Source organism: Hyla sarda, chromosome 9 (assembly GCF_029499605.1).
Source record: "Hyla sarda isolate aHylSar1 chromosome 9, aHylSar1.hap1, whole genome shotgun sequence".
Taxonomy (NCBI): domain Eukaryota; kingdom Metazoa; phylum Chordata; class Amphibia; order Anura; family Hylidae; genus Hyla; species Hyla sarda.
In genome coordinates, this window is record NC_079197.1 from 149,983,912 (window position 1) to 150,004,495 (window position 20,584).

Genomic DNA, 20,584 nt, shown 5'->3' on the forward strand with positions numbered 1-20,584 from the left:
GGTATCAGTTATGCTCTGACCCATTCTGGGTCTGTTCGCCACCATGAAAAAGGACCGAACGGATCCAGAATGGGACAGAGCGTAAAGGCAGGGTGAATTTAGCCTTAGACTTATATGGCATGTACAAAGATTGCTCCCTAAGGACCCTCATCCATATCTAGAATTAGAGTCCCCGGGGAGAAACAGTAAAGCCGACCCTATTAACTACCGTTCCTAGAAACCAAGCTAACAAAACTTTGAATTAGGTTGACAGGATAATTATTAAAAACTAATATTCTTGGCAAACTAGGGTTTAACCCCACTCGCATTCCTAGCTGTGGCTTAGGTTTACATTGCCAATGTGATCTGTCCTGTTCTGGGTCTGTTACATTCTCTCCCCCCCGCCAAAACCAGCTGGAGCACAACTGACTCCACTGGGTCACCACTGGATTCCGACAGAAACCATTGACATGAATAGTGTCAGTGATCCGGTAGTGAACCGGAGAAAGAAAAAAAAATAGTGCATGCACTATTTTTTGTCCGCTAAACTCCTGTAGTTTTGACGGAATTGCCGACAGGGCTCTATATAGCGGAGCCAGATGGCAACGTGAAAGGGGCCTTAACCACTGGAAGATGAAGAGTTAAACCTGACTTGATTTCCTCTCCGTGAGTTAAAGCAACAGGACTGGAAATGTCGACATGTGAGTGCAGGTCCCTGTTTTAACATGTCACTTGATATGTGCCATGTAAGTCTTGCTGAAAGGGTTAATCCCCTACAACTTGAAAGCCTTAAACGTAACAGTAGACTGACTGCAGGTACAAGAAGGGTTAAAGCCGCCGCCATCCCCGGATTTCAAGCTTCTGATTACATATTAAACAGAGAGGCAAGAAGAGGAAAAACCAGCTGAACTTGCAGCGGGGCTGGGCGGCACTAACCAAATATCATGTTTTCTGTCCTGGCGCATGGAGTGTAAACAGTCTCCTGTAGGAGGAAAGCAGAGGTGAGGGGAAGGTTAGAAAAATATATATACACATAATGCTTCAGACTCCGCCCCCTGCGCCGGTGAGCACCCGCTGCCTGTCCCAAGGTCACCTCACGAAATCCTGTTACCTGCCAAGAGTACAAGAGACCAAAGTCCGGATAATTAGACGGGACACAGTCACATGACCAAGAACAACCCAACTAGACCACCATGCACGCTCTACATAGGTGATCACTCGAATCCCGAATGCTGAATTATTACTTGTCAGGCTGAGTTCACACCACGTTTTTGCAATACAGTTCCCGTATACGTTTTCAATTTGAAAACCGTACAGGACCGTATTGAAAACCGTATGCATTGACTCTACATTGAAAACCGTATGCCAAACGATGGATCCGGTTGTGTCCGTTTTGCATCCTGTACGGTTTTGTCAGTTTTTTTTCCCGTACCCAAAACCGTAGCCTATCACAGTTTTTGGTCCGGGTGAAAAACCGTATTGAGACCGTAGACGTTTTTTTGTTTAACATGGGAGTCAATGGGAACCGTACAGAACTGTATGTGCGTACGGTTCCAACCAGTTTTCACCGAACGGTATTTGACTTTGCACAGTTTCTTTTCTTGGAATTTCAATCAAACAAGTGGAACGTTAAAAATGTATACTTTTTTTCTTAAACGGATGCAACCTCATTTTTCAAACTGTATACGGATTAAAATTTGTACACACATTTTTTACAGTTTAGTCTGTGAGGCCGAGTGTTGTTGCAGTTTTATCATTCAGGGCTGGAAAAGTTGGATGACAACCACCGCGAGAACTGTAAGTTACTAAGTCTACAAACCAACTCAACAGCTAGAACAGTGTTTTTTAAACTGTGTCTCCAGCTGTTGCAAAACTACACCTCCCAGCAGACCCGGACAGCCTTCGGCTGTCCGGGCCTGCTGGGAGTTGTAGTTTTGCAACAGCTGGAGACACATGGTTTGGAAAACACTGTTTTAGCTGTTTAGTTGGCTTGTCTAGTACCCCTTACACATTGGATTAAAGTTTAGGAAAGTGGACGCCTGTAACCAACTCGTTCGTGTGTCGGGGAGATGGTATCAAAGATTGATCGTTTTAGGTCATGTTCACATTGGAGCTTCGTCGCAGAATCCTTTTAATTAATTAGCAGGACCTGAGCGGGTAAAAAAAACAAAAAAAAAAAAAACACCAAACAACGCAATCGGTTCTTTTTTGTCCGGCCAGATTTGGCTCTGTAAACGGACACCAGACGGATTAAAGTAAATGGGATAAGTCAGAATCCATTGGCGTCCGGCTCAGTTTTCTGTCCCCCAACAATGTAGATGTAAACAAAGCCTTAGTGGACTAATGGCAGAGACTGGTGTCAAGGAGAAATAGGGAAAATGTCTCCAGCTTCCATTTAAAGTGGTACTCCGGAGGAAAATATATGTTTCAGGTCAACTGATGCGAGAAAGTCATCCAGATTTGTAAATTACTTCTATATAGAAATCTTAACCCTTCCAGTATCAGCTGCTGTATGCTCAAGAGGAAGTGGTGTAGTTCTTTCCAGTCTGACCCCAGTGCTCACTGCTGCCACCACTGTTCAAGAGACTGTTGCTATGGGGATTTGCTTCTACTCTGGACAGTTCCTGACACAGACAGAGGTGTCAGCAGAGAGCACTGTGGTCAGACTGGAAAGTACTATACAACTTCCTCTGGAGCATACAGCAGCTGATAAGTACTGGAAGGCTTAAAGGGGTACTCTGCCCCTAGACATCTTATCCCCAATCCAAATGATAGGGGATAAGATGTCTGAACTCGGGGGGAGTGGGGGGTCCCGCCATGGGGTCCTCCACAATCCCCCTGCAGCATACAACATTCGTTTAGAGCCCCGTCTGAGGCTCGTGCCACCACCTTGCCCCCTCAATGCAAGTCTATGGGAGGGGGTATGGCAGCCACATCATGAGGGGGTGTGGCCCTGACATAACGAGCCTCCGGCGCCGGATTGCTAGTCATACGGCACTAGATGAAGTTCGCTCTTTGTACCGGATGACTGGGGTACCGCAGCAGAGGATAAGATGTAAGATGTCTAGGGATGGAGTACCACTTTAAGATTTTTAAATAGAAGTAATTTCCGATTTTTTATAACCTCTTTGGCACCAGTTGATATGAAAACATTTACTTTCCTCCGGAATACCTCTTTAAGGTTTTTTTATTTATTTTTTAAACATGGTTAAAAAATATGCAAATAAAATTTATTGTAGATTTGTCTGAAGAATCTGAACACTTGGAAAGCAAAAAAAAGACTTACAGGACTAAGACAAACTTAATTGATTGTAAAAAATAATCACTACTGATCTCGGCTGAAGAACTGCTCCGTGTATGAATAAGCCTATTTCAGTGTTTCCCAACCAGGGTGCCTCCAGCTGTTGCGAAACTACAACTCCCAGCATGCCCGGACAGCCGAAGGCTGTCTGGGCATGCTGGGAGTTGTAGTTTCGCAACAGCTGGAGGCACCCTGGTTGGGAAACACTGACCTATGTGCTGGAAGAGAAGCATCGGCCATTATCTGTTACCTCCTGTAAATAAAGTTGTAACATTCTTTACAAGATGTCTTCTATTTCTACGAACGCTTAATAAATTCAAAGATCTCTCGGGGGGACGGAGTTTTGCAATATGTCCCTAAAGGCAGAGATTTAATAAAAACATTCAAATACCTTAAATACTCTGGGTTACGGATACATTCCACATGCTCATTTCCATGCAGGTGAAAAGCTCGCAGCTTGTAGTATTCTGAGGAACGCCTGACAGCCGGGCAGGGACCGAAACTTAGTCTGTGTTATGGAAGACCTGAAGATCTACGGAGGAAATGTGCAGTGTTGTGATTGAGATCAGGCTGATACTATCTGTCTGCCACACAGCAAAGATGGCCGCTGCACTTTCACCTGTCCTGACGTGCAACGGGTTAATAGCTTAGTGAGGAAAGTCAGCCTGAGTGGTCCTCTTCTGTAAGAACCCCACATAGCACCCCTTCACATTTTCACCTACTTTTCCCAAATTTCTGACAGACATTTCTAAATACACCCCGGCATCTGTATAAATAAGCAGATTCAAGATTAGGTTAGAAAGGCTCAGACGTATGAGGTTAACAAAGCTCCCAAAGTCTACTGATCCAATAGGAACTGCAGTCCTTACACCAGTGTTTCCCAACCAGGGTGCCTCCAGCTGTTGCAAAACTACAACTCCCAGCATGCCCGGACAGCCTTCGGCTGTCCGGCCATGCTGGGAGTTGTAGTTTTGCAACAGCTGGAGGCACCCTGGTTGGGAAACAAGGCCTTACACACTGATCCCTATACGCGCTCTCATGTCAGGAGATGATCCCTGGTTTTGGCAGTAAGTCACCACAGCGGCTTTGTGCACTCTGGATCAGAAACATATCTGCTGGTGTCGAAAGGGTGGCTGAGCTGTAGAGGGTGGAGGCACCGACTGACTCACACAAGAAAACGTGCATCCTGCTGAACGCAGGGAGAACAAGGACACCATAGTGCGGTCATGTGTAGTCAGGAACGCTACACACATGTATGGGGGGGGCCATGTCCAGTCTACACACATGTATGGGGGGCCATGTCCAGTCTACACACATGTATGGGGGGGCCATGTCCAGTCTACACACACGTATGGGGGGGGGGCCATGTCCAGTCTACACACACGTATGGGGGGGGGCCATGTCCAGTCTACACACATGTATGGGGGGGGGGGCCATGTCCAGTCTACACACATGTATGGGGGGGGGGGGGCCATGTCCAGTCTACACACATGTATGGGGGGGGGGGGCATGTCCAGTCTACACACATGTATGGGGGGGGGGGGCCATGTCCAGTCTACACACATGTATGGGGGGGGGGGGCCATGTCCAGTCTACACACATGTATGGGGGGGGGGGCCATGTCCAGTCTACACACATGTATGGGGGGGGGGGCCATGTCCAGTCTACACACATGTATGGGGGGGGGGGGCATGTCCAGTCTACACACATGTATGGGGGGGGGGCCATGTCCAGTCTACACACATGTATGGGGGGGGGGCCATGTCCAGTCTACACACATGTATGGGGGGGGGGGGGGGGGGGGCGCCATGTCCAGTCTACACACATGTATGGGGGGGGGGCCGTGTCCAGTCTACACACATGTATGGGGGTGGGGGGCCGTGTCCAGTCTACACACATGTATGGGGGGGGGGCCGTGTCCAGTCTACACACATGTATGGGGGGGGGGCCATGTCCAGTCTACACACATGTATGGGGGGGGGGCCATGTCCAGTCTACACACATGTATGGGGGGGGGGCCATGTCCAGTCTACACACATGTATGGGGGCATGTCCAGTCTACACACATGTATGGGGGCATGTCCTGTCTACACACATGTATGGGGGCATGTCCTGTCTACACACATTTATGAGGGGCCATGTCCAGTCTACACACATGTATGGGGGGCCATGTCCAGTCCACAGACATGTATGGGGGGGCCATGTCCAGTCCACAGACATGTATGGGGGGGGCCATGTCCAGTCCACAGACATGTATGGGGGGGCCATGTCCAGTCCACAGACATGTATGGGGGGGCCATGTCCAGTCCACAGACATGTATGGGGGGGCCATGTCCAGTCCACAGACATGTATGGGGGGGCCATGTCCAGTCCACAGACATGTATGGGGGGGCCATGTCCAGTCCACAGACATGTATGGGGGGGCCATGTCCAGTCCACACACATGTATGGGGGGGCCATGTCCAGTCCACACACATGTATGGGGGGGCATGTCCTGTCCACACACATGTATGAGGGGGCATGTCCTGTCCACACACATGTATGAGGGGGCATGTCCTGTCCACACACATGTATGAGGGGGCATGTCCTGTCCACACACATGTATGAGGGGGCATGTCCTGTCCACACACATTTATGAGGGGCATGACCTGTCTACACACATGTATGGGGGCATGACCTGTCTACACACATGTATGAGGGGCATGTCCTGTCTACACACATGTATGAGGGGCATGTCCTGTCTACACACATGTATGAGGGGCATGTCCTGTCTACACACATGTATGAGGGGCATGTCCTGTCTACACACATGTATGGGGGCATGTCCTGTCTACACACATGTATGGGGGCATGTCCTGTCTACACACATGTATGGGGGCATGTCCTGTCTACACACATGTATGGGGGCATGTCCTGTCTACACACATGTATGGGGGCATGTCCTGTCTACACACATGTATGGGGGCATGTCCTGTCTACACACATGTATGGGGGCATGTCCTGTCTACACACATGTATGGGGGCATGTCCTGTCTACACACATGTATGGGGGCATGTCCTGTCTACACACATGTATGGGGGCATGTCCTGTCTACACACATGTATGGGGGCATGTCCTGTCTACACACATGTATGGGGGCATGTCCTGTCTACACACATGTATGGGGGCATGTCCTGTCTACACACATGTATGGGGGCATGTCCTGTCTACACACATGTATGGGGGCATGTCCTGTCTACACACATGAATGGGGGCATGTCCTGTCTACACACATGAATGGGGGCATGTCCTGTCTACACACATGTATGAGGGCATGTCCTGTCTACACACATGTATGAGGGCATGTCCAGTCTACACACATGTATGGGGGGCCATGTCCAGTCTACACACATGTATGGGGGGCCATGTCCAGTCTACACACATGTATGAGGGGCCATGTCCAGTCCACACACATGTATGTGGGGCCATGTCCAGTCCACACACATGTATGGGGGGGCCATGTCCAGTCCACACACATGTATGGGGGGGCCATGTCCAGTCCACACACATGTATGGGGGGGCCATATCCAGTCCACACACATGTATGGGGGGCCATGTCCAGTCCACACACATGTATGGGGGGCCATGTCCAGTCCACACACATGTATGGGGGCATGTCCAGTCCACACACATGTATGGGGGCATGTCCTGTCCACACACATGTATGGGGGCATGTCCTGTCCACACACATGTATGAGGGGGCATGTCCTGTCTACACACATGTATGAGGGGGCATGTCCTGTCTACACACATGTATGAGGGGGCATGTCCTGTCTACACACATGTATGAGGGGCATGTCCTGTCTACACACATGTATGAGGGGCATGTCCTGTCTACACATGTATGAGGGGCATGTCCTGTCTACACATGTATGAGGGGCATGTCCTGTCTACACACATGTATGAGGGGGCATGTCCTGTCTACACACATGTATGGGGGCATGTCCTGTCTACACACATGTATGGGGGCATGTCCTGTCTACACACATGTATGGGGGCATGTCCTGTCTACACACATGTATGGGGGCATGTCCTGTCTACACACATGTATGGGGGCATGTCCTGTCTACACACATGTATGGGGGCATGTCCTGTCTACACACATGTATGGGGGCATGTCCTGTCTACACACATTTATGGGGGCATGTCCTGTCTACACACATGTATGGGGGCATGTCCTGTCTACACACATGTATGGGGGCATGTCCTGTCTACACACATGTATGGGGGCATGTCCTGTCTACACACATGTATGGGGGCATGTCCTGTCTACACACATGTATGGGGGCATGTCCTGTCTACACACATGTATGGGGGCATGTCCTGTCTACACACATGTATGGGGGCATGTCCTGTCTACACACATGTATGGGGGCATGTCCTGTCTACACACATGAATGGGGGCATGTCCTGTCTACACACATGTATGGGGGCATGTCCTGTCTACACACATGTATGGGGGCATGTCCTGTCTACACACATGTATGGGGGCATGTCCTGTCTACACACATGTATGGGGGCATGTCCTGTCTACACACATGAATGGGGGCATGTCCTGTCTACACACATGTATGGGGGCATGTCCTGTCTACACACATGAATGGGGGCATGTCCTGTCTACACACATGAATGGGGGCCATGTCCAGTCTACACACATGTATGAGGGCATGTCCTGTCTACACACATGTATGAGGGCATGTCCAGTCTACACACATGTATGGGGGCATGTCCTGTCTACACACATGTATGGGGGCCATGTCCAGTCTACACACATGTATGAGGGCATGTCCAGTCTACACACATATATGGGGGCATGTCCTGTCTACACACATGTATGGGGGCATGTCCTGTCTACACACATGTATGGGGGCATGTCCTGTCTACACACATGTATGAGGGCATGCCGAGCTTACACACAAGTAGGGGGGCATATATCTCTCTTCTTAATTGCTTTCTCTACTCCAAAACACACTTCATGTCTTTATAATCTAATTATACGGAAAGATAAAAATACGAACTGTGGCCCATATACATCAAACTGTGTGAGAGAAAAAAATACAGTGATTTTCTGATAGCAACCAATCACCGCTCAGATTTCACTTTACCAGAGCTTGTTAGCTGAGATGTGATTGGTTGTTGTGGAAAAGTCCCTTAATTTTTTCTCTTACACAGTTTGATACATCTGGGCCTGTATGTAATTCAGGATGCAGTATACACTGTATATGACAACACAGCCTGTCTTTCACATATTGCATAAGGAACTCAAGACATGAAGCTTCCATTGTGGGGCAGCAAGATGGCTCAGGGGTTAGCATTGTTGCTTGTTGTAACAGGGGGTCATGGAATCAATTCTGAATCCCCATGTTTGCATGGCTCAGTGGTTAGCATTGTTGTCCTGGGTTCCAATCTGAATCCCCATGTTTACATGGCTCAGTGATTACCATTGTTCTGGGTTTGGACCTGAATTTCCAGGTTTGCATGGCTTAGTGGTTGAACCTGGGTTCGAATCTGAATCCCCATGTTGGCATGGCTTAGTGGTTAGCATTGTTGCCCTAGGATAGAATCTCCATTCCGATATTTGCATGGCTCAGTGGTTAGCACTGTGTTCCTGGGTTCAAATCTGAATCCTAATGTTGGCATGGTTCAGTAGTTAGCACTGTTTTGCAGTGGTGGGGTCCTGTGTTTCTTATCAGAATTCGGGTGCATGCACACTATATTTCTTATGAAACGGGACCGTATACGGCTGGGGAGAGGGGGGGTGGAGAGTTGGGGGCGGGACAACCGACCGGGGTTTCCCGACCGGACCTAAAAACGCTGTTGACTACGTTTTTAGGTCCGGTCGGGAAACCGTATACGGGCCAAAACGGAGGCAGCGCTTTACTCTGGTCGCTCATTGAAATACATTAGATACGGGACCGCATATGGCAGCTTGGAGTTGCCCCGCCCCCAACTCTCCGCCCCCCTCTCCCCAGCCGTATACGGTCCCGTATCTTAAGAAACGTAGTGTGCATGCACCCTTCCCATGTTTGCATACGTTCCCTCCAGCTACTCTCGTGTCTTCCAATACTCCAAAATTACACTTATAGGTTAATTAAGAATTTATACTGTGAGTCCCATCGGGGACAGATGTTACCAATGCACTCTGCTGTATAAATTAATAAGAATATGGGAACCAAATGACGCACATATATTATGCAGATGCTACTTGAGTTCTGCAGCAAAGGACTGTAGAATAGTTTGGGAAACGCTAAAAAAAATAAATCAGATGTACTGTCTTGCTGAGCACTGAACGAACAACCTGAATTATATATGAGGTCCCAAGTGGGACAATGAGGAAATCTGGAAGAAAAAAGGCTGCTTTTATACAGATGGCCACCGGTCTAGGCTTACATGACTACCCTCACACTATATCTGGGGGATGTCTAGGCCACTAGACCGCTCTTTAGGCGTAAAGGGGTACTTCGCCCATAGGAATCTTATCCTCTATCCAAAAGGATAGGGGATAAGATGTATGATTGCGGTGGTCCTGCCGCTGGGAACCCCCGCGATCTCAGCTGCGGCACCCCAGACATCCGGTGCACGGAGCGAACGTCGCTCCGTGCCAGATGACTGGCGAAACTGGGGCGGAGGCTTGGGACATCACAGCCATCCCCGACTAGTGACATCATGGTCACGTCCCCTCAATGCAAGTCTATGCGAGGGGGTGTGACGTCATGGTCACATTCCCTCAATGCAAGTCTATGGGAGGAGGCGTGACGCTCAAAATGAACATCAGGTGCAGCAGGGAGATCGCAGGGACCCCAGCGATCAGACATCGCATCTCCTATCATTTGCATAGGGGATAAGATGTCTACGGCGGAGTACCCCTTTCAATTCTGCCTTAAAGGGGTATTCCAGGCCAAAACTTTAAATAAACAAATAAATAAATAAATATATATATATATATATATATATATACACTGGCTCCGGAAAGTTAAACAGATTTGTAAATTACTTTGATTAAAAAAATCTTAATCCTTCCAATAGTTATTAGCTTCTGAAGTTGAGTTGTTGTTTTCTGTCTAACTGCTCTCTGATGACTCACATCCCGGGAGCTGTGCAGTTCCTATGGGGATATTTTCCCATCATGCACAGCTCCCGGGACATGACATCATCAATGAACAGTTAGACAGAAAACTTCAGAAGCTAATAACTATTGGAAGGATTAAGATTTTTTAATAGAAGTAATTTACAAATCTGTCTAACTTTCCGGAGTCAGTATATATATATATATATATATATATATATATATATATATATATATATAAAAAGTTTTTGCCTGGAATACCACTTTAAAATTGAGCAATCTAAAACTGGTTGCTAGAGTCAACCTGCCTAGAAACCCCAGTTGTTAGGCAAGATTTACCTTTGCAATCAGCCTGTCTCAATGTACACTTTAAAGTAAATCTATATTCACACAGACTGGTTGGTAGAATTAGGAGCTGAGAGGCTTAGAGTAGGAAATTCAAGAAAAAAATTATAAGAATTTGATCACTCTTGGGGCCTGTGGTGAATTGGATAATTCCCCCCCCCCCCCCCGTGCAGTAGCGGTTGCGATGGGGATACTATTTATTATGGGATTGGTTATAGTTAAATATCAATATTCTGATGTGACAAGTATGTAGGCTATATTTGACATTAAGAAAAAAAATTAAAAATAAATTTAAAAAAAAGCTATACACACACAGCAAATGAAATGTTCCATGTGGAAGCTGCGCTCAGTAGTCAACTCCCAGCATGACCGGACAGCCTTTGGCATGCTGGGAGTTGTGGTTCTGCAACAGCTGGAGGCACCTTTGTTGGGAAACACTGGATTAGGACTAATTAGCAACCGAGTGATTTTTGCTGTTGACATTGGTCCAAATGGGACCTTTGTGTGTAGTGTTAAAACCTTGGCACTGTCCTGGCGGGTAAGGGGGGCAGCAGACAGCTCAAACATAAAATCCCCCATCCACCTGCCTTATAAGGCTGGGTTCACACTATGTTTTTGCCATATACTGTTTTCAATCCGTTTTTCTAAAGAAAACCGCATGACAAAAAAAACGGATGGAACAGTATGGAAATAAGTAAACCGTATAAAACGTTTTTAAACAGTATACTGTTTTTAAAAGTGCATACAGTTCTGTCAGTTTTTATTAAAAAAAAAAAAAAAAAAACACATGTTTTTGAAAATTTTGTCCATTTTTAATGGGAGGGGTCTTGGGTGGGGACTTTAGGATTCAAATGCGCATGTGCAAAGTAAAAACGTATACGTTTTTCCCGTATGGAACCGTATACATGTGCGTTTCCCATTGACGTCCATGTTAAAAAAAAAACGGATGCGGTTGCAGTGCGGTTTTTAAACCGGAGTCAAAACTGTGGTTGACCACGATTTTGTCTCCGGTTTAAAAACCGTACTGCAACCGCATCCGTTTTTTTTTTTTAACATGGACGTCAATGGGAAACGCACATGTATACGGTTCCATACGGGAAAAACGTATACGTTTTTACTTTGCACATGCGCATTTGAATCCTAAAGTCCCCACCCAAGACCCCTCCCATTAAAAATGGACAAAATTTTCTAAAACGTATGGGTTTTTTTTCTATAAAAACGGACAGAACAGTATGCACTTTTAAAAACCGTAAACAGTAAAAACGCATACGGTTTACTTTTTTCCATACTGTTCCATCCGTTTTTTTGCCATACGGTTTTCTTTAGAAAAACGGATTGAAAACAGTATATGGCAAAAACGTAGTGTGAACCCAGCCTTTAATCAGATTTGAGACAGTTCTTTGCTTTTACCTATCATGAGACATCTCTTGTGCGACACCTTGGCAATGGGACCTTTTCCGTAGCCATCAATTGGGACTGAATCGGCTGAAAATCTGCACTGACAAGGCGCTGGATATAATTACTGATAGATTTCAGCTGTTTCTTGGCTTTCCATGCCTTTTTGCACCTCCCTTTCATGTGTTTAATACATTTTTTTCCCAACCGGTGTGCCTCCAGCTTTTGCAAAACTACAACTCCCAGCATGCCCAGACAGCCAACGGCTGTCTGGGCATGCTGGGAGTTGTAGTTTTGCAACAGCTGGAGGCACCCTGGTTGGGAAACCCTGGTTTAATACTTTTTCCCTGTGTCATTTTACATAGTTTCTGAGCTTATTTGTTTTGGTTTCTTTGTAGGTATGAATCATTTGGGTTGTGAATGAAAGTTTCACGTCAATAGCACCTTGGGAAATATATTGACGTGACGTGTATAGTGTATAGTGACGTGTTCAATACTTCTTTCACTATCTATATAATCTCAATTACTAGTCACTGCCACCCAGTGAGAATCAGGCTGGATAGTCTGCAGTGTAGTACACAAATATACATGACAGAGTAGTGTAGTATAGAAGTCCGTTCTTGCGCAGCTGGCGGAGGGCGGGACGGCAGCGCAAATGTGTGCAATAAAAACAAAGCTTTGAAATACGGTCTTAAAAGAGAGACAGAGGGATTAGGGGGACAAAGGGCTATTAATGTAGCATATGAAACCCTGTCACCGTGATATTCACTAGAAAAGGACGAGGGGGGGGGAACTGGTGCTGGTAATAAAAACGTACGAGTCCTTTCAAACGTATCCATGTTATTTGAGGCCTTTCTTGGAAAGCCCAGAGTTGGGAACGTCAAGACAAAGCTCCATTGTGAGGGATCTGTGGGGGGAAGGAAGTAGATCGGTGTCAAATAATTGACTGTCTGACAATCCCTTTCCTTGTAGTGTAAATGACTGTAGTTCTAGAGCAAACAGAGGGGGGGGGGGGGGGGAAAAAACTTAAAAAAGTCTAAAAGTTGTGAAGCGGGTGAAGTTTTTTTTTTTTTAATTTAAAAAATTTTTTTTGCAAACAAAACACTTGTTTGCCTAAGGCCCCTTTCACATTACAGGTAGAGATGAGCGAACTTACAGTAAATTCGATTCGTCACGAACTTCTCAGCTCAGAAGTTGATGACTTTTCCTGCATAAATTAGTTCAGCTTTCAGGTGCTCCGGTGGGCTGGAAAAGGTGGATACAGTCCTAGGAAAGAGTCTCCTAGGACTGTATTGACCTTTTCCAGCCCACGGGAGCACCGGAAAGCTGAACTCATTTATGCAGGAAAAGTCATCAACTGCCGAGCCGAGAAGTTGGTGACGAATCGAATTTACTGTAAGTTCGCTCATCTCTAATTACAGGTATCATACTGCTTTTTTTTTACTGCTTTTATTTTACAATAACGAATGGAAAAAAAAAATCGGATGCAAGAACTGGTAATAACTGATGATAACTGATGACCATCATCCATTATTTTTTTTTTATGGGTATTTTCTTTACTTTACATTACATTACTTTACATTTACATTACCAGTTTTTTTTTTTTTATCAGGTTTTAAACACTTTTTTGTAAAGCTGTACTGAGCATGCTGAGTACAAAAAACGGATGTAAAAAAAAAACTGATTATAACAGATTTTTTTTTTTTGAACATCTGGTTCCCATAGACTTCAATGTTAAATTTTAACGTCCGGTTTTTCACCATTTTTTTTGCCGGACCAAAAATTTGTGCATGCACCGTCTTTTGTGCCGGCAAAAATAACTGACATTAGTTTAAAAAAAAAATTTTTTTTAAACTGACATGCCTGATGCAGAAGGATGTTCAAAAAATCCCAATGACATGAATGGGATTTTTTTTTTTTTTTCAACTGTAAATTTTTACAAAAAATACAAAACAAGTAGGAATAGCCAACTATTCCTACTTGTTTTTTGTAAAAAATATAATAAAAATGCATTAGGCCTCTTTCACACTACTGTAAAAAAAAAAAAAAAAACCTCTGTTATTACTCCCGGCAAATGTCCTGAAAATGGCTGTCAAAAGTTTGCGCTTCTTTGATTTTGCAGGGAACATTACCCCGCAAAATCAAAGAAGCGCAAACTTTTGACGGCCATTTTCAGGACTTTTTGCCAGGAGTAATAAAGGAGCTTTTTTTTTACAGTAGTGTGAAAGGGGCCTAATGCAGACGTTTTGGTAACAGAGAAACCAACACGGACAGGCATCTTTTTCCATTCACATCTACAGTGCAACTTTAAAGGGGTACTCTGGTGGAAAACACATTTTTTTTTTTATCAACTGGTGCCAGAAATGTTAAAAGATTTGTAAATTACTTCTATTTAAAAATCTTAATCCTTCCAGTACTTAGCTGCTGTATACTATAGATGTAGTTGTGTAGTTCTTTTCTGTCTTTCCACAGTGCTCTCTGCTGACACCTCTGTCCATGTCAGGAACTGTCCATGTCAGGAACTGTCCAGAGCAGGAGCAAATCCCCATAGCAAACCTCTCCTGCTCTGGACAGTTTCTGACATGGACAGAGGTGTCAGCAGAGAGCACTGTGGTCAGACAGAAAATAACTAAACAACTTCCTCTAGAGCATACAGCAGCTGATAAGTACTGGAAGGATTAAGATTTTTAAGTAATTTACAAATCTGTTTCACTTTCTGGCACCAGTTGATTTAAAAAATCTGAAGTTAATGTGCAGTAAATTTTGTGTAATTTTTGATCGGAATATTTCTGCGGAATCCCGCTCGGAAATTCCTTCGGTGTGAACATAGCCTGAGGGAGCATGCACATGATGGAAATTTTGCAAGAAAAGTCCTTGTTGAATTCTGTCAGAGGAAATTAACCCCTGCAGTCATAAGCCCCAGTGTCAATAGGCTTTTCCGGGGCAGAATTCCACCAAAAGAATGAACATAGTCTTTCAGCGGAATCCGGATCCGTTTCGGAACTTCCGCTGTGTGTACTGAACAGCAGAATCCCATTGAGATCAATGGGATCCTGCCAGAAGTGGATTCCTTACAGAATTTATTCCAGGGGGGAAATCTGTAATGTTCATGGGCCCTAAAGATGGCTATACACACTGTTTGCTGAATACTCATTCTGCTGATAGCTATTGAAAATTAAAGGGGTATTCCAGGCAAAAACTTTTTTTTTTTTATATATATATATATATATATATATATATATCAACTGGCTCCAGAAAGTTAAACAGATTTGTATATTACTTCTATTAAAAAATCATAATCCTTCCAGTAGTTATTAGCTTCTGAAGTTGAGTTGCTGTTTTCTGTCTAACTGCTTTCTGATGACTCACGTCCCGGGAGCTGTCCAGCTCCTATGGGGATATTTTCCCATCATGTACAGCTCCCGGGACGTGACATCATCATTGAGCAGTTAGACAGAAAACTTCAGAAGCTAATAACTATTGGAAGGATTAAGATTTTTTAATAGAAGTCATTTACAAATCTGTTTAACTTTCCGGAGCCAGTTGATATATATTAAAAAAGTTTTTGCCTGGAATACCCCTTTAACTTATCCCCTATCCACAGGATAAGGGGATAAGCAGCTAATTGTGGGGGGGGGGGTCCAACCGCTGGGGCCCCTTGCTATCACCGGGACGGGACCCCAGCGCTCTATGGGATGTCAATGATGCCCCAGAACCGTACCCGGATCTTTTCCGCGCTCCCATAGGAATCAATGTTGTGCGTGCCCTTGTCCCCGTAATCCCCCAGCAGTCGGACCCCCGTGATCAGCTACTTAACCCCTATCATGTAGATATAGGTGGAGATAAGCAGTCAGATCCACCCTAATGCTTCATGGTTTAGGTAGAATGTAAGTGATGACAGATTGTAACTAAAACTAAAAAAAAAATTTTTACATTTTTTTTTTTAATTTTTAATTCATGCTACTGTCCCTTTAATTGCTAACACTTTTGCACTAAGCTATCATTAAATGGTAAATGTGTTAATATGAAAAGTGAACGGGAGCGGCCAGGAAGTCTTATCTTCTGCAGAATTACAAATATCAATAGAGCATTGTGCGTCTATTGCTCTTTAGGGGTCCCATAAAACAATCTAATCACCAGTTTCTTTGCAGACGGCATCTTCCTGTATTCTTATCATCGGATGTTTATTTTCCTCTTAGTAGAGCCTTAGGGGAATATACTGGCACTGGGTAAAATAAAGAATCTGGGTCCTTAGGGGGGTCACTAAAATTATGTCCTTGGTGGGCAAATAATCTAATAATAAAACACGTCTGGAACAAAGCATCTATTCATCGGAAAGAACCAAAACAAATATTATGTCACAGGGTATGTTTTAGGTCATGTGTAGAGGCAGGAATTCACTATAACAAAAATTATGTTTTACAAGGCCTCTTCCTAGGAGGCCTTTAATGCAGTGTTCCCCCAACCTGTGGTTCTCCAGCTGTTGCAAAACTACAACTGCTAGCATGTCCGGACAGCCGAAGGCTGTCCCGGGCATGCTGGGAGTTATAGTTTTGCAACAGCTGGAGACAGACCTACATGTTAGGGAACGCTGTTCTGTTCTTAGGGCTCGTTCACGTTACTGTCTGTACCTGTATTCTCATTAATTACTGATTGATTTCAGCTGTTTCTTGGCTTTCCATGCCTTTTTGCACCTCCCTTTCACGTGTTTAATACATTTTTCCCAACTGGGGTGCCTCCAGCTGTTGCAAAACTACAACTCCTAGCATGCCCGGACAGCCTTCGGCTGTCCGGGCATGCTGGGAGTTGTAGTTTTGCAACACCTGGAGACAGACCTACATGTTAGGGAACGCTGTCCTGTTCTTAGGGCTCGTTCACGTTACTGTCTGTACCCGTATTCTCATTAATTACTGATTGATTTCAGCAGTTTCTTGGCTTTCCATGCCTTTTTGCACCTCCCTTTCATGTGTTTAATACATTTTTCCCAACTGGGGTGCCTCCAGCTGTTGCAAAACTACAACTCCTAGCATGCCCGGGACAGACCTACATGTTAGGGAACGCTGTCCTGTTCTTAGGGCTCGTTCAAATTACTGTCTGTACCCATATTCTCATGCCCATTATTAATTATTGATCGATTTCAGCTGTTTCTTGGCTTTCCATGCCTTTTTGCACCTCCCTTTCATGTGTTTAATACATTTTTTCCCAACCGGGTTGCCTCCAGCTGTTGCAAAACTACAACTCCTACCATTTTCGGACAGCCTTCGGCTGTGATCTGATTGACAAGGCTGCATGAGCAGACACACCAATCACATCCCACCACCACAAGGAGGGGCACGCCCCCTTCCCCTGAGAGGATTTCTTACACTTACATTGTGAGTTAATGAAAAGAGGGATTTTTATAATAAATATCTGTGATGGAGGCATAAAAATTTGATGTACAAGGTCAGGATTAGGAACTGAGTAAAATTTTTTTTTTTTTTTGGGGGATCTGACAGGTAAGCTTTAAAGGACATCTGCAGCGTGATTAACACTTATCCCCTATTCACAGGATAGGGGATAAGTGTTTGATCGCAGGGGGTCCGACCGCTGGGACCCCTGTGGTCTCCTGTACGGGGCCGCGGCTGTCCCGTGCAGGGGGCATGCCGGGCCGCAACATGACGTTGCAGCCGGCACGCCTCCGCCATACTTCTCTATGGGAGAGGCGGGGAGGCAGCGTTCGTACCTCCCCGCCTCCCCCATAGAACTGTATGGGGGACGGGGAGAAGACGGGGCATCACCGTCGACCTCTAGGTCGACGCTACGCGCCTTAGCGCTCACCATGAGCGCTAATGGCAGCGCCCCGTACAGGAGATCACAGGGGTCCCAGCGGTCGGACCCCCGCAATCAAACACTTATCCCCTATCCTGTGGATAGGGGATAAGTGTCATACCGCTGCAGTTCTCCTTTAAGTCAAGACCAGGGCAAAATAGGGGGAAAAAAATTAAAGATAAATAAAATAGAAAATGAATGAATAAATACATTACAATACAATACAATACAATACAATACAATACAATACAGGTGCCCATGGGCCCTCAATAAAATAAAAATAAAAATAAAGTGTAATACGTGGTGCGCCCTCTGCAAAAAACACAAAAGGGCCTCATTTACTAAGGCTTTTCCCAGTAGATTTTGTAGGGTTGTTTGTGTTGCACGTGTCGTGCAACAGAATTTGACAAAAAGATCCAAAAAACCTACCAACTCTCCACTTTATTGAGAAAACCCTACAACGGGGCATCAGGAAAAAGGGGATTGTCTGAAAAACCTACAAATTTACTAATGTTTCCACATAAAATGTGGTGAATTTGAGCTTTGGAAAACCCGACCGCTCAAAGCATGTATAAAAATCACCAAATACAAGATATGATAGTAAACTCCATGGAAAAATACCTGCAGGAACAAAAATGGGGGCCAAAGTGTATATATACACCATACAAGCCAAATTCAGTGAAAAACTAACTCAGTTTTGGGCAAAGGAGTATGAATTCAGTCTACCTCCACCATCAGCGCTTTTTGGCAGAACAAGACGATTCTACAGTAGAAAAAAAAAAAAGCGGAATCCGAATTGGCCGTTGATTCACTTAGTCCTGTAAAAGTTATTCCCCTTTCCAAGTGTTACGATTCCCCCCAAGACTTCGGGTATTGTGTCTTCCAGACTTCTCCAGGGAATTGGAACGCTAGGAAAGCAGAACGGCTTTTTACAGGGCTAAATTAATCGGCGGCCAATTCATGTGATTCAGAGTTGGAAAATCTTACTGTAGATTTTCTGTTCTCTAGCAAAGTGTGCAAAATTGATAGCTATAGCCACAGCTTATATTGAGCATTAAAGGGGTACTCCGGTGAATTATTATTATTTTTTTTTTCTAATCAACTGGTGCCAGAAAGTTAAACAGATTTGTAAATTACTTCTATTAAAAAATCTTAATCCTTCCTGTACTTATTAGCTGCTGAATACTACAATGGACATTTTTTTCTTTTTGAAACACAGAGCTCTCTGCTGACATCACGAGCACAGTGCTCTCTGCTGACATCTCTGTCCATTTTTAGGAACTGTCCAGGGTAAAAGGAAATCCCCATAGCAAACATATGCTGTCCTGGACAGTTCATAAAATGGACAGAGATGTCAGCAGAGAGAACTGTACTCGTGATGTCAGCAGAGAGCTCTGTGTTTCAAAACAAAAAGAATGTCCACTGTAGTATTCAGCAGCTAATAAGTACTGGAAGGATTAAGATTTTTTAACAGAAGTCAATTACAAATCTGTTTAACCCCTGAGTACCCCTTAAATATAGGACTGGCAATTTCTTATTTGAAGCTGCAGATTTCAATGTAAACTAAATGACTGAACACTGGATGAAATCTGCAGCTTCAAATCCCGCGCATCAAATATGTGCAAGATTCTGTATGTTTGAATACATCCTAAAGCTGGCCATACACTAGAGAAAAAATGGCCAACTTTAGGGTACGTGTCCACACAGGCGAAATTTCCACATCGTATTTGCTGCGGAAAATCTGCAGCGGATTTTGCTACGATTGACTTCAATGGGTCCGAAAGGAAATCTGCAAAACTGCCTCTATTGCGGATTTTCTGCTGACCCATTGAAGTCAATGGTAGCATAATCCGCTGCAGAATTTACGCAGCAAATACGCTGCAGAAATTCCTCAAGTAATCTGCCCATGTGAACGCACCCTTAGGATACGTTCACACGTACAGGTCCTACTGCATATATCGCGCAGCTGATTTTGCTACCCGTTAACTTGAATGGGTAGGAAAATCCTCTGCAGAAAATATGCAGCAGATCCTGTACATGTGAACGTACCTTTAGGTTGTATTCACACATACAGTATACTGCACATATTCGATGCGCAGGATGTGATGCTGCAGATTGGAAGCAGTGTTCAGTCATTTAGTTTACAATGAAATAAGGAGCATAAAATCTGCAGATTCAAATTCTGTGCATCGAATATGTGCAGGATACTGTACGTGTGAATACACCCTCAAGCTGCTGAACAGGTATGAAAGGGTGTAAAGTAGAGTCCTACAGACATGCATGTGTGCTGTACAATGGCTCCAACACAATATGGCCAATGTACAAACGCCCCAGGTCGCTCACAAGAGGGGGCACTCCAGGTTTTAGGACAATGAATTGGTAATAATGAGATTATGGATTATTCTGTAGGGCACCATATGCTGACTTCTACAGACAATGCAGTCTGAAATATCCTTCTGAGTTTTTAAAAACTATGCAGGAGAAGTACAAGTGCCATCAACCTAGGTCATTGTTTCCCAACCAGGGTGCCTCCAGTTGTTGCAAAACTTCAACTCCCAGCATGCCCGGACAGCCTTTGGCTGTCCGGGCATGCTGGGAGTTGTAGTTTTGCACCAGCTGGAGGCATCCTGGTTGGGAAAAAATTTATTAA

The 20,584-nt window shown here is 44.9% G+C and overlaps 1 protein-coding gene across 8 annotated transcripts in view; it reads right to left on the reverse strand.

Annotated features, from left to right (window-relative positions):
- The window catches only part of SIPA1L3 (signal induced proliferation associated 1 like 3), a 215,151-nt gene that overhangs the window by 136,451 nt on the left and 58,116 nt on the right, over window positions 1-20,584 (reverse strand). The window contains exon 3 of one of the 8 annotated variants that reach the window (XM_056537650.1): window positions 3,672-3,812. The exons of the other annotated variants lie outside the window; for them this stretch is intronic. The gene's annotated coding sequence lies outside the window, so the exon portion shown is untranslated. The remainder of the gene's footprint in view (window positions 1-3,671; window positions 3,813-20,584) is intronic. 8 annotated transcript variants of the gene reach the window in all.